This window comes from Furipterus horrens, unplaced genomic scaffold, assembly GCF_987537825.1.
Source record: "Furipterus horrens unplaced genomic scaffold, mFurHor1.1.pri manual_scaffold_2, whole genome shotgun sequence".
In the NCBI taxonomy this organism is placed as follows: Eukaryota; Metazoa; Chordata; class Mammalia; order Chiroptera; family Furipteridae; genus Furipterus; species Furipterus horrens.
In genome coordinates this window covers 112921776-112934379 of record NW_028327172.1, presented here as the reverse complement: position 1 = coordinate 112934379, position 12604 = coordinate 112921776, and positions in this window count along the sequence as shown.

The following is a 12604-nucleotide window of genomic DNA, read 5'->3' as shown; positions in this document are numbered from 1 at the left end:
ATTTAATTTTTACTACAAATTTTTAACAAATATGTTAAAATTTTCAAATATCTTTTCAATAGTTGTTAAGATACTCATATCATAACTTCAATAATACATTGACATCGGAGGCCACCCCAATGGCAAATACATCTTTGCAGAGTTTTAAAGTAGATTACAAAATTAATGGCTTTATGCAAGGCATAGTGATTTACCAATGATGATTCAGAATAATGAGTAGAGAAGAGATAATTACACATTTACTGTCCAGTCAGAGCTTGTGAATGCTTTCGATAGTGTTCAAAATAAGCAATCTATTCTTGATCATGTTCAATCATCTCTTTCTGTTCTTTACTGCCAAATGCATAATTTTAGTTAATATCATACCTGCTTCCTCAAGAAAAAAGACATGTCTATTATTAATCACAAAGCAGTGGTTCTCTAGTATCTGTATGTATTGAAACAACATAGATCTTCTTGATTGTATAGTTTCCTAATACCATTTATTTAATTCTGCTTACATCATCACTCATGATGCTGCAACATACTTCCTGCCATCTATGAAGGTACTTTCTTATAGGTTGTTACCTTGCTTTATTGATAATAAGTACAAATACAAATCTTACCCAGAGTATGCAGGTAAAAGTAAATGATCATTCTGTTTCTAGCCATGATCGATTTACCTCTAAGATATTTATGGTATAAATGTAGAACAACACATCATCCAACCATGTCCTTTCTTGAGCAATTTAGGCTGTAATTACTGCATTTCTAGAATGTGGTTTCTTTCCATGTGGACTGCATTCCTGTCTTCCACACAACACCACCTTCAAGCGGGGGGGTGGGGGGTGCATGGGAGGAGTGAGATGAGCAGTCCTCTCATACAAGAAATGGCTCTCCTGCCTGTGACACAGCTTAAGACCAAACAAGGAGAGTGTGATCTCACAACATCAATTAGAAGCAGAAAAAGAAATCTGCAAGAAGGACCTGTTGGCATTGTGAAATAACTATTTTAAAGTCCTGGGAAGAGGTAGGTATAAACTGCCTGTTATGGGTTAGGCTTGGTAACCACTCTTCCCTATTTCCGTACCCTGCAACTTTAGTTTACTTATTTTTTCCTTATTTGTCAAGAGTGTTTTTAGTTGTTTTTTGCTTGTTGGTTTGTTTGTTTTTAAAAATAGGATCTGGTACCACCAGGGAAGGGAGAACTAAGTGCGATAGAGTAAGCCGGCCAATTGGTAGAAGAGAAAATAGGTGTTGCTGGTGTACTCTCGGCTGGAGGACATCGGTATGACACTGGAGCCATCAAAAGTGTGCCACTTGCCTGTCAGTGGACTCCAGCAGGAGGCTGTATAGTTGTCACCCACGGTGGTTCTGGAATAATTGGACACAGGTTGTAAACAGTATGGTTGGTATTTTCTGAAACAAATTCTCTTAAGTTCAAGTCTTTTAGTAGGACACTCACAATGTTGTATTTGGCATTTTGAAAAGTCTCATCAGCAACACCATGTTTGCTTTTTATGGCCATCAAGTCCATCCTCTTTTGTGGGGAGCCTCAATCAGTCCATTAAAGGTCACATCAGAAGTTTGCAGAGTGGTAGAATGATCACCGTAGGTCCAGGTGATAACTAGTACACAGGGCAAATGATGCATACAGCCATCACTACCTCTCTTGAGTGTTGTAGACTGTAGGCAGCACCATGGTCATAGCACAGATGTGCAAGAATCAATACCTAGTCAATGCTCAATTCCAAGGATTGGTGCTAAAATATAGGTAACCAAAGTTCTGTGTTTGTCCTGTGTCCCATGTGAGTGGAAATCATGCAAAACCAGTGTGTTAGTACAATTCTGGCAATCTAGCTTTACTTGACCCCAACATGCTAATCAGGAAGTATGATCCACATACCAGGCCACTCACATGAAACTGATGCTCAGGCATGGGTGCCTGGGGTGACTTTCTAGGCAGGTATCCTAGAGCTCCTCTTGTACAAAGACGAGAGGGCACCCCAGGAGAAATGATAAGTAGGTATAGATATAGATAGATAGATATAGATGTTATAGATATAGATATAGACACAGATATAGATATAGATAAATATAGATAGATATAATTGATATATGGATAAATATATAATATGAGGCAAAAAGACACAAAACACAGCTTATTCTTATATTATTATTTATTATATTATTTTCCATGTGAACAACTGTAAACCTACTTCACCCTACCCTAGAGATATAGATTTAGATATAGATGTATAGATATACATAAATATACATATAATATATCTTGCTTCATTTATATAATATAGATAAAACATACTCTTAAGTAAGTATATATTTATAGATTTCTTAATATTCAGTTATCCTAGAATTTCTGCAATAACTTCATAGTTTGTTACTTTATTTAATTCATTAATAATTTTCAGAAAAAAAATCTTCCTTTCCTGTCTGTTATAAAAATTTATCTCTTGGAAGATTTTATGTATGTACTCGCATAAATTGGGAATTCATATTTTAAATTTCTAAATAGCTAGTCCACTATTGTTTTCAAAAGATTACAATATTCAGGTTATATTTATTTTTTACCTCCCATGTTTCATAATAATAATCGCCAGTTGTTATCGAATGCTTAGTCTGTCTAAACTTATTTGTAGATTGTCTAGTTTATTTCTCACAGGAATGCTTATATAGGTACTATTATTATGTACACTTTCTCACAGTTAAAATGTGTAGGTAATGTAAGCATTTTCAATAAACCCCATTTTAACTGTGAGAAAATATAAATAGTGTAGCCAGGTTGTGAAACCTATTTGAGTCCAGAGTTCTCACTCTTAACTACTATGTACTGGAGAAAGAGCACACACACACACACACACACAAAAAAAAAAAAAAAAAAAAAAAACAAGAGAATCTCTGCCCCCAGTACCTTAAGTTCTTATGAAGATCTTTGAGGGGCACAAATTCCACCTCTTTCCTGCACGGGTTTTAAATACATTGATATATATGACAAAGAATTCACAAACAGAGGCCAACCTGTCATCATTATTTTTGTGAAGTTTCCATTAAAGAACACCTTAGTGTCCAAAAAATTCAATCTCCTAACCTAGGGTTAAGCAGATTCATCTTCTCAGTCATAAGCAACGTTGCACTGAAGTTAGGGTTGTAGACTGAGAAGAGCAGAGAAGTCCTGTCACCGGTGGGACATTCATTCCCAAGGAGAGAAAGATGTTGAGCCTAGCATGTCCAATTTTTATTTCCCAAGTTTGCCACTTAATTCCTCATAGTTGGAGCAGCTGAAAGAATGGAGAACACCTGGACATGCTCCAGGCAATTTCAAGTACTGAGTGCCCTCTTTCATCCCATGTTTCCCTACAGGGCTGCTCCCTGGCCAGTCTACTGTTGATTTATTTTCTGTACCTGGGAGACTTTGTGTCTTCATCCTCTGCTGCATCGTTTACAGCCTTTGTTTTGTTTTTTCTCCAGATGACTCAGTTCTTCCTGTGTGGGCAGGTGCTGGTGGTAAATTCTGTGAATTTGACAGATTTGAGAGTAAAAGTTCATTTATACTTGAAACTATTATTTTATAAAATTTTATACCCACAAAATACAAGAGAGTTTATTAAACTATTTTTGAAGAGATAATAAAATTAATTGAAATGTAAGTCATGAAATAAGCATATAGAACATATAAAAATGCAAATGGGTATACACATCTGGTTTACAAGAAGATGTTATTTTGACTATGTCAGTTCTTCTAAAATTAATCAATCTATCTAAAACAAAATAACATTATTTTCTTGAGGGTGGAGAAAGGTAATAGGAGTAAGTTTACCTGAAAAATAGCCAAAAGAAAATTTACAGGGATGGTCAAAAAAATATTATTGAGAAATTGGACCTAATCTGTATTTAAAATATTTTTAAATGATGATTAAGAGGTTTGGTGCTTTGTACAATTGCAGACGAAGTGACTCAAAAGAGAGCTTTGAGTAAAAAATAGGAGTTCCCATATATGGTGACTTAGTATATGAAAAAAATATAATACCAATCAGTAAAGAAATATGGAAGCTGAAAGATGGTGTTGGAGCAAATAACTAGATACTTAGGTAAGACTTTTTTTAATTAAAAGAATGAAGTTGGCAACTTAACTATTACATCAAAAACAACTTCAGAATGATACAAATATTAATTACAAAGATATAATAATATAAAAATCATAAATGGCATGAGAAATAGGAAGAGAAGGTTGATATAAAACCTAGAAACTACTAAGAAGAAAATAAGTAATAAATTTGACCAAGTAATTAAAAATAATTACAGAAAAATATGGTAAAAAAATGATGAGATAAAAAAAATATTAGCAAGACGGGAGATTTGAAACCAATTACCTATTATCGTTGGCAGCCGTCCGTCTCGAGAGACGATGGTATAGCTTCTTAAGAGTCTATCTGCACCGCCGAGAATGGCTGTGCAGTCCGACTCGGGAGTGACACGGTATCTGTCTCCTCCCGTGTTGAATCGACATCTTGCGATGACGCTGGAGTGTCCTCTCCAGTGAAGCTGAAGCTACAGAGCCTGGGCAGGGTGATATGGAGGGTCTGCTGTTGCCCATGCAGCAGACCCCCCCTCTCTTCGCAGCTGAAGGGTCCAAGGGAAAGACGGAGTCAATACAGCTTGGCTTCAGGTGCGCCGCAGGAGTTGCCGGTGTTGACTACAACGTCAAACCGCCTTAGGGACTCCGGCTCCGGATTTTCTGTCGGGGTTTACTCCCTTAGCCTTTCCCCTGAGGAGGTATGCTGCAAGGCAGCGGAGGTTTTTTGGAGTCAGAGTTTTCCTTCTCTGATGTGCCCTGACTGGAAGATCGAACCAGCGACACTTAGCTCGCAGGCCGACGCTCAATCCACTGAGCCAAACCAGCCAGAGGTAATTACCTATTATACAAAGTACAAATATACAAAAAGAAAAAGAAAGAAAGTGACATAGCAAAGGAATTATATATAAGCAGTTTAACTAAAAAATATCAAGAAAAATTAAGAAGCAGTTTAATCTATCTCATTATTAAAGACATGACAAAGATAAAAATATGACAATTTAACTTCTAGTATTTCCAAAAATTAAATTAAATACTGAAAAATGTTGAAAGTAGGTGAAATAAGCCTCTCATAACTGTTGATGAAGGAATAAACTGCTTGATGACTTTGGTACTTATTTATTTGATCTATTTTATATATATATATATGTGTGTGTGTGTGTGTGTGTGTGTGTGTGTGTTTTATTACCTTACTTATAATCTTTCTCTTCCACTAAAATGGAAAGTTTAGTATATAAACACAAGACTTATTCTGTTCTGTTCACTGTTGTAGTTCATGAGCCAAAAACAGTGCATGTTAAACAGTGGACACTTTCTAAACATTTATTGAAAAAATTATTATATATACTTAGATCTGAGAACCATTATTCTAACCTATAAAAAAGACTAGGCAGAGCAAAAAATTAGCAAGGAAATATTTTTAAAAGTCACATGATCTGTTGAGAACAAATGGTCTGTTCTAAAACAGAAATTTATATGTTCAAAATATCCTCAATTGGGTCAAATTAATTAAATCCAGGTAATTAACGTCTCAGAAAAGAAAGGTGTTAAAGAAAAACACTCTTGTCTTATTTATCCCATGATTACACTTTCTGGTAAAATAATAAAAATAAAACTGAGATAAATATTAGGAAGGAACATAATTGAAACAATAATCATTACTTTTCAAGTCCACTGTAATCACAACAGTCTGGTGCAGGCATAAGAACAGACATATAGATCAATGGAACAGAATAAAGAGACCCAAAATAAACCCAAGTATCTATGGTCAATTAATATTTGACAAAGGGAGCAGGAGCATAAAATGGAGTAAAAATATCCTCTTCAACAAATGGTGTTGGAAGATCTGGCCTGGTACATGCAAAAAAAATAAAACTAGACCACCAATTTATACCACACACTAGAATAAACTCAAATTGGATAAAAGACTTAAACATAAGTCATGACACCATGAAAGTCCTAGAGGAAAACACAGGCAGGAAAACTTCAGATATCCCACACAACAATAGTTTCAACAATACATCCTCTAGGGCAAGGGAAATAAAGGAAAGAATAAACTATTGGAACTACATCAAATGAAAAAGCTTCTGCAGGGTTAAAAAAAATCTTCAAAATATAAAAGGAACCAACAGTATGGGAAAACATATTTGCCAATGATACCTCAGAAAACGGTTTGATCTTCAAAATACATAAAGAACCCATGTGACTCAACGCCAGAAAGACAAACAATCCAATTAAAAAATGGGCAAAGGACCTGAACAGACACTTCTCCAAGGAGGTCATAGAGAGGGCCCATAGGCATATGAAAAGATGTTCAACATCACTAGCCATCAGGAAGATGCAAATAAAAACCACAATGAGATACCACCTTACAAAAGTCAGCATGGGGTCAGAATGGTCATCATTAACAAGTCAACAAACGACAAGTGCTGGCGAGGATGTGAAGAAAAAGTAACCCTAGTTGGTGGGAATGCAGACTGGTACAGCCACTGTAGAAAACAGTATGGAATTTCCTCAAAAAACTAAAAATAAAACTGCCTTCTGATTCAGCAATTCCACTGCTGGGATTAGACCCTAAGAACCCTGAAACATCAATTCAAAAAAACCTATGCACCCCAATATTCATAGTGTTACAGAAACAGGAGAGTCCAAAAAATCTCCGGAGTTTGTGGCTGGGGGATGGGGAGAAGGAAGCAGCTTTCAGAATGCCTCCACACGCCTGAGGCTGATGGCCGGTGTCTTTCATTATGTAAATTGCTTGGATGCTTCCAAGGCCTCAGGTGGATGGGAGGAGTCTTGAACCAGAGGATGGTATGGAAAGCACACAGAGCCTACGTAAGGCTCTGTGAATGGTCAGAACTATTGGCAACACTCACTGCATCAGAGGACGCAGTCAGGGATATATAGGCAGCTGCGAACACTTTAGGGGGGGCATGCTCTGGGGCTGTCTCCCTCGCTGGTGGGTGTTCGCAGGGGTGCTCTGGAGGAGAGGAGATCCACGCGGTTTACAGAAAGAAGACAGTTTGCAAGGAGGCTGAGAATCCAGGTGGTCCTGCATTGAGAGCTGGAGGGCACCACAGCACAGAAAGGACCTCCCCAATCAGATTGAGTGATTGGCAGCTGCTGGTAAAGCTGAACTGTTCCTAGGTAGTAGGGAAATGGTGTTTCTGACCCCCCCCTAAAACTGGTTAGGTTTGGTAGAGGGGAGGAAGGATATGTGTAACTGTTAAATAAACAATTTTTCTTTTCACTCAAATATAATATTCAGAGTTGTAATTTTGGCGGCGGGCGATCGGACCCCTAATTAAAGAGCCCATGGGTTTGTTTTCAATTGGAGCAGCCCATGGGGTTCTGTAACAATAGCAGCATAATTAACAATAGCCAAGGACTGGAAACAGCCAAAGTGCTCATTAGTAAATGAGTAGATTGAAAAACGGCCATATATTTCAATAATGGAATATCATGAAACAAAAGAAAAAAGGAATTCCTACCTTTCACGATAGCATGGATGGAGCTGGAGAGTATTATGCTAAGTAAAATAAGCCAGGCAGCAGAAGACAAATACCATATGATCTTGTTAAGACAAGGTAAGAGAGCAAACCAAGGCGGGGAGGAGGAAGGATACATGTCCCATCACTGACTCAGCAGTCTTTGAAATTCTCTGTATCTTTTCCACTATCTGGGAAAGAAAGCCTTTGAAACTGTGCTTTCATCCCAAGGCCTGAAATGGCAGAAAGGGCCCATAAGCCTGTAAGGAAGAAGCCTGTTCACACTTTTGAGTATTCACACCCTGTCCTGGAAAGCTAGCACCACCTTCACCTGTTGATCAATATGTAACTTCTTCAGCTTCCCCTACCCTGCCAACTACATAAGTCCTCAGAATAAAGGACTCGCTCTCTTGACTCCTGTGCTTGGATCCCAACCTCTGGCCACCCTTACTTTCACTGCTCTTACCCTGCTCTGCCTATGCTTTTCACCCCCATTTTAGCTAGGTTTATTCTCTTCCATGAGCATGAACCACCAATAAACCCTGCTTGAATACCAATAGACTCATTGATCTGTAATTCTTTACTGCATTAGTGAGAAGAACCAAGTTTCTGGGAGTTAACATTTCACTTGTAAGAGGAACCTAATGAACAAAACAAAAAAAATGAGTAAAATAGAACCAGAGGCATGGAAACAAGGAGCAGACTGACAGTGACCAGAAGGGAGGGGGTGGGAAGATAAAGGAAAAAAGGAGGGGAAGAGTCTAGTCAGTGAACAGGTATGAATGGCACATGGACATGAACAACAAAGTGGGGATTGACTGGGAGTGGGGGGGTGGACAAGGGAGAGCAACATGGTAAAATTGGGACAACTGTAATAGAACAACAATAAAAAGAAGAAAGAAAACACTTGGGACCAAAAAATTAGCTATAAATAGGTAGTTTTGCATTAAATTTAATACCCTATAAGCTCCAATCTTATCTGATTCTAAAAGTTTATCACATACATTTGCTGTTTAAAAGTTATTGAAAGATCACAGGTTAACATGTAGTTCATTATGAAGAAGAAACATACATAACAAATTATATTTTTTAAATTTTATCCTCACCCAAGGACATTCTTACTGCTTTTGGAGAGAAGGGATGGAAGAAAGAGAGAGAGAGGGAGAGAAACATTGACGTGAGATAAGAGAGAAACATCAATCAGTTGCCTCTCGTACACACCATGACCAGGGACTGAAGCCACAACCTAAGCATGTGTCCTGACCAGGAATTGAACATGCAGTTTTTTTTATTTTTTGGGATGATGTTCCAACCAACTGAGCCACGTTGGCTAGGGTTACATGACAAATTTCCAAGGGGAATTAGGTATACATTTGCTTTGGCAATTCAATGTTGTTAATTTTGGGTAGGACCAAAACACACACATACCTTAAATCTTTACTAATGAAAAATTTGAGGCCCCCGAGTATGAAAATATATATGGCTTCCTACCATTGACAATAAAGTAAAACAATAACTGACAATAAATGAAAACAAGAATGATGCTAAACTAAGAGTAATTTGTAAATATTAGACATCATGTGCACATTAGACATTACTATGCTAAATAAGTCTTTAGTAATCTATGTGCTAAATTGGGATTATGAATATATAAATATAAAATTTTAATGATCACAAATATCTTAATTAGGTTAGTAGAAAATATTCCTTAGTCATATATAAAAGTGGGTCCCTGAAACTTTGTTCATCTTCTCATATTTTTCAATTTTTTTTCTCAGAGTTTTTCATTGTCTTCTTTCAATCTCTTTGCTAAACTTCTGATATGCTATATTAGAAAGGTGACAGATATAATGTGGGATGCGTGAATTTTTAGCCCTGGTAACAGGTTTTCTTTAGTGTTAATTTATTCTGTGACAAACTGTTACCTATACCAAAATTTCTTTTCATATTTAGTAACTGAATCCCCTATTTTGTTTATTGTCCCACAGTAAAGACTACATATTCCAGCTCTTTTTATCAGTCATTAAGGGGCTTTGTCACTAGTTGATGGGCAATGAAATGTAAGCAGAAGACGTGTGATTTCAAGGAAAATTTATTAGAAGTTGTCTGGTATGTGTTCTTTACCTAGTTTATTCTTTCCTGTTCTCTCTCCACATTGTTCCCTGAAAATCAGTGGTAAAGTGTGGAGACCTAGCAGCTATAGGGTGGGGAAGCAGATTCCTGGAAGGAGCCTGGGTTTCTGCTGATTCTTCTACTTGAGAAAATGAAAGTTTGTATATATTATAGGAGAGATACAAGAATATTATTGGTCAGGATACAGAACTGATAAGATAGATGATTTAGATATGGGTGATATAGATATATGGATATAGATACAAGGAGATTTATTATAGAAATTGTCTCATGCAGTTATGGAAGCTGAGAAGTTCCACACTGCTGTCTGCAAGCTGGAAAACCACAAAAGCTGATGGTGTCTGAGTTTAATGAACCAGGAGGCCAAAGGTGTAAGTGCTGGTCTGAGTCTGAGAAGCAGGAGCACTGATATCCATGGGCAGAAGAAGATGGATGTTTAAGATGAACACAGAAAAAGAGAGAGAGAGAGAGAATTTGCCTTTTCTCTATTTTTTTTTTGTTCTATTAATTATTAATGTCCTCATTGGATTGGATGATGCCCACCTACATTGGTTGAGAACACTTTTTAATCTACTGATTAAAATGTTAATCTCTTCCAGGGACACCCTCAGACACACCCAGAAGTAATATCTTACCAGCAGTGTGGGCATTTCTTAGCCCAGTCAAGTTAACACATAAAATTAACCACCACAACCGTTAATGTGAATTTTTCTAAAATGTGTAGCAAGCCAAGCTAACTTGTACATTTCTAAGTCATTTCAGAGCTTTCTGAGGAAAAAAATCTAAAAAAGACTCTAAACGCAAATCCCTGGGTTATAGTTTCCAAATTTACAAGTTAAATAAGCCACTCCCCTCTCATAAAGTACAGTAGAATGAGTAAAGGAGCATTCTGAATGCTGAATGAGAACTCAGATATGTTTTATCTTTTCAATTCTCTCCACCCAGAAGAACCTATCAGGGCTAAAGTTTCCTGCCTCTCACCCAGTAATTTTATTTGGCCTAATATTAAATTACCAAAAAAGTTACTTATTTAAAATTGCAATAAATGTAGTGATCGGAGAGCTAACAGAATTTTAATAGTGGACTTGATCTATTTTCTCAAACAGTATATCTAATAGGAACACTAGTTGCATTTTGAAAGGAACAATGCTTCAGTGTGCAAAATCAAGCTCTCGTTGTGGATCATCTAGGATCCTGGTCTTGGAGCACTGAACAGCAGCAGCTGTTCCTCACCTCCCTCCTTCCATTAGTCGCTATTGCAATAAAAATTGCTTCATGTGCTCTTAAATATTCTCTAAGTGATGACATCTCCCCCATTTGTTAATTATTGCTTCAGGTGATCCAGAAGAATTCTCAGAGGAGAAGACTTCATTCTGAATTCTGAAATATGCATAAAAATTGGATTAGTAGAAGAGGAAGAAGTTGTGTTCCAAGCAGAGAAAAGAATACGTGCGATAGCACAGAAGTCAGGAAGAATGTGGTGACTCAAAGAACCCCTTTGAGCTTAATGCCCAGACAGTGGAAGTACTGGCTGCAGATGCATGCAGGGCCCCAGGTATTGTTAGTACTAACCACTGAAATGGTTTAATAAGAGAATGGCATGCTAAGGTTTTCATTTTAAAGTTAGTCATTTTATTGCATGATTCTCTTTCACAAAAAGCTAGTTTTGAGTTAATAATCATTGTTTGCACTAACTCGAGAACCTTTCTAATCTTTATGACTTCTGTCTTTCATGTATATGTATAGTATTTTGTTTGTTTGCGATGAAGTTTTTGTTTTTTTTTTTTTGCAATAAAGGTATTTTATATAAAATGAAAGCAAAGCATTTTTTAATTACTCATGCCTTCATACCTCGTTTATTTCCACAGCTTGTTACTGCATATAAGATGAATTGTTTCATACCACATATACTGCAAAAGAGCCTCCTTTTCATATTGCTTAGTCTTTCAAACTTCAGTAAAGCAAGCTGATAGATTTGCTGATGAAGGTGTTCAGTTAATTAACAAACAGTAAAGTAATAGACTTATTATAATTGTGCATTTCCACACTCCCAACCTGAGCACAGGTTTTTTAATGAAAGAATGTAGATGCTGACAAAAAAGGAAAAAAAGGAATTATAAAAGATATAATTACTCCAATAATGTGTAGATATAGACTGGACATTACACATTACTTCATTTAAATATTATATTTAATGATGAAAAGCCCATATTACTCTTAAGACATGAGATAGTGATTAAGTAACACTATACAACTTAGTACAATATGTATACAAAACTCCTAATTAATACTGCTTGTTGAATTAAGTCATTATGTTCAATGGAGGGAATATAATTTCAGTACATCTTGTTGTATATGATAGCAAGCTCAAGGTTAATTTTTTTTCCCTCCACTTAACTAAATCCAGCCTAGTAGTCTATAATATTCTTCTTTAAGTTTCAGAATTTATCCTTTTACTCTTTTTGTTTGTTTTTTCTTTCTTTTTTTCTTTCTTCTTTCTTTCTTTCTTTCTTTCTTTCTTTCTTTCTTTCTTTCTTTCTTTCTTTATTACTTTTTTAGGGGACCCCCACTCTGTAATAATTTCCTCCTCTCAGACATAAGACCTTTTATAATCTTATAAAGGACAATGGACAAAGGTCTTCTGCTCCTCTAGCTGCTTCAAGCTGGACATGGTCATCGTCCTACCTACCCTTGGGTCCAGAAATCCCTAATAAGAGTGGGGGTGTGGAGGGGAGAGTGGCCTTCCCACATGAGGAAGGATCTTGCAGATTCCAGGTCAGTTGGCTGTCTCTGGACCACGGCATGCTTAGTTTAACAGGCTGGCATCCTTGTTGTATTCTGGCGGCAACAGGTTTAAAAGGCATCATTCAATCCATCACCACTAGATTGCAAAAGGCAGGGATTAACTTTTCAA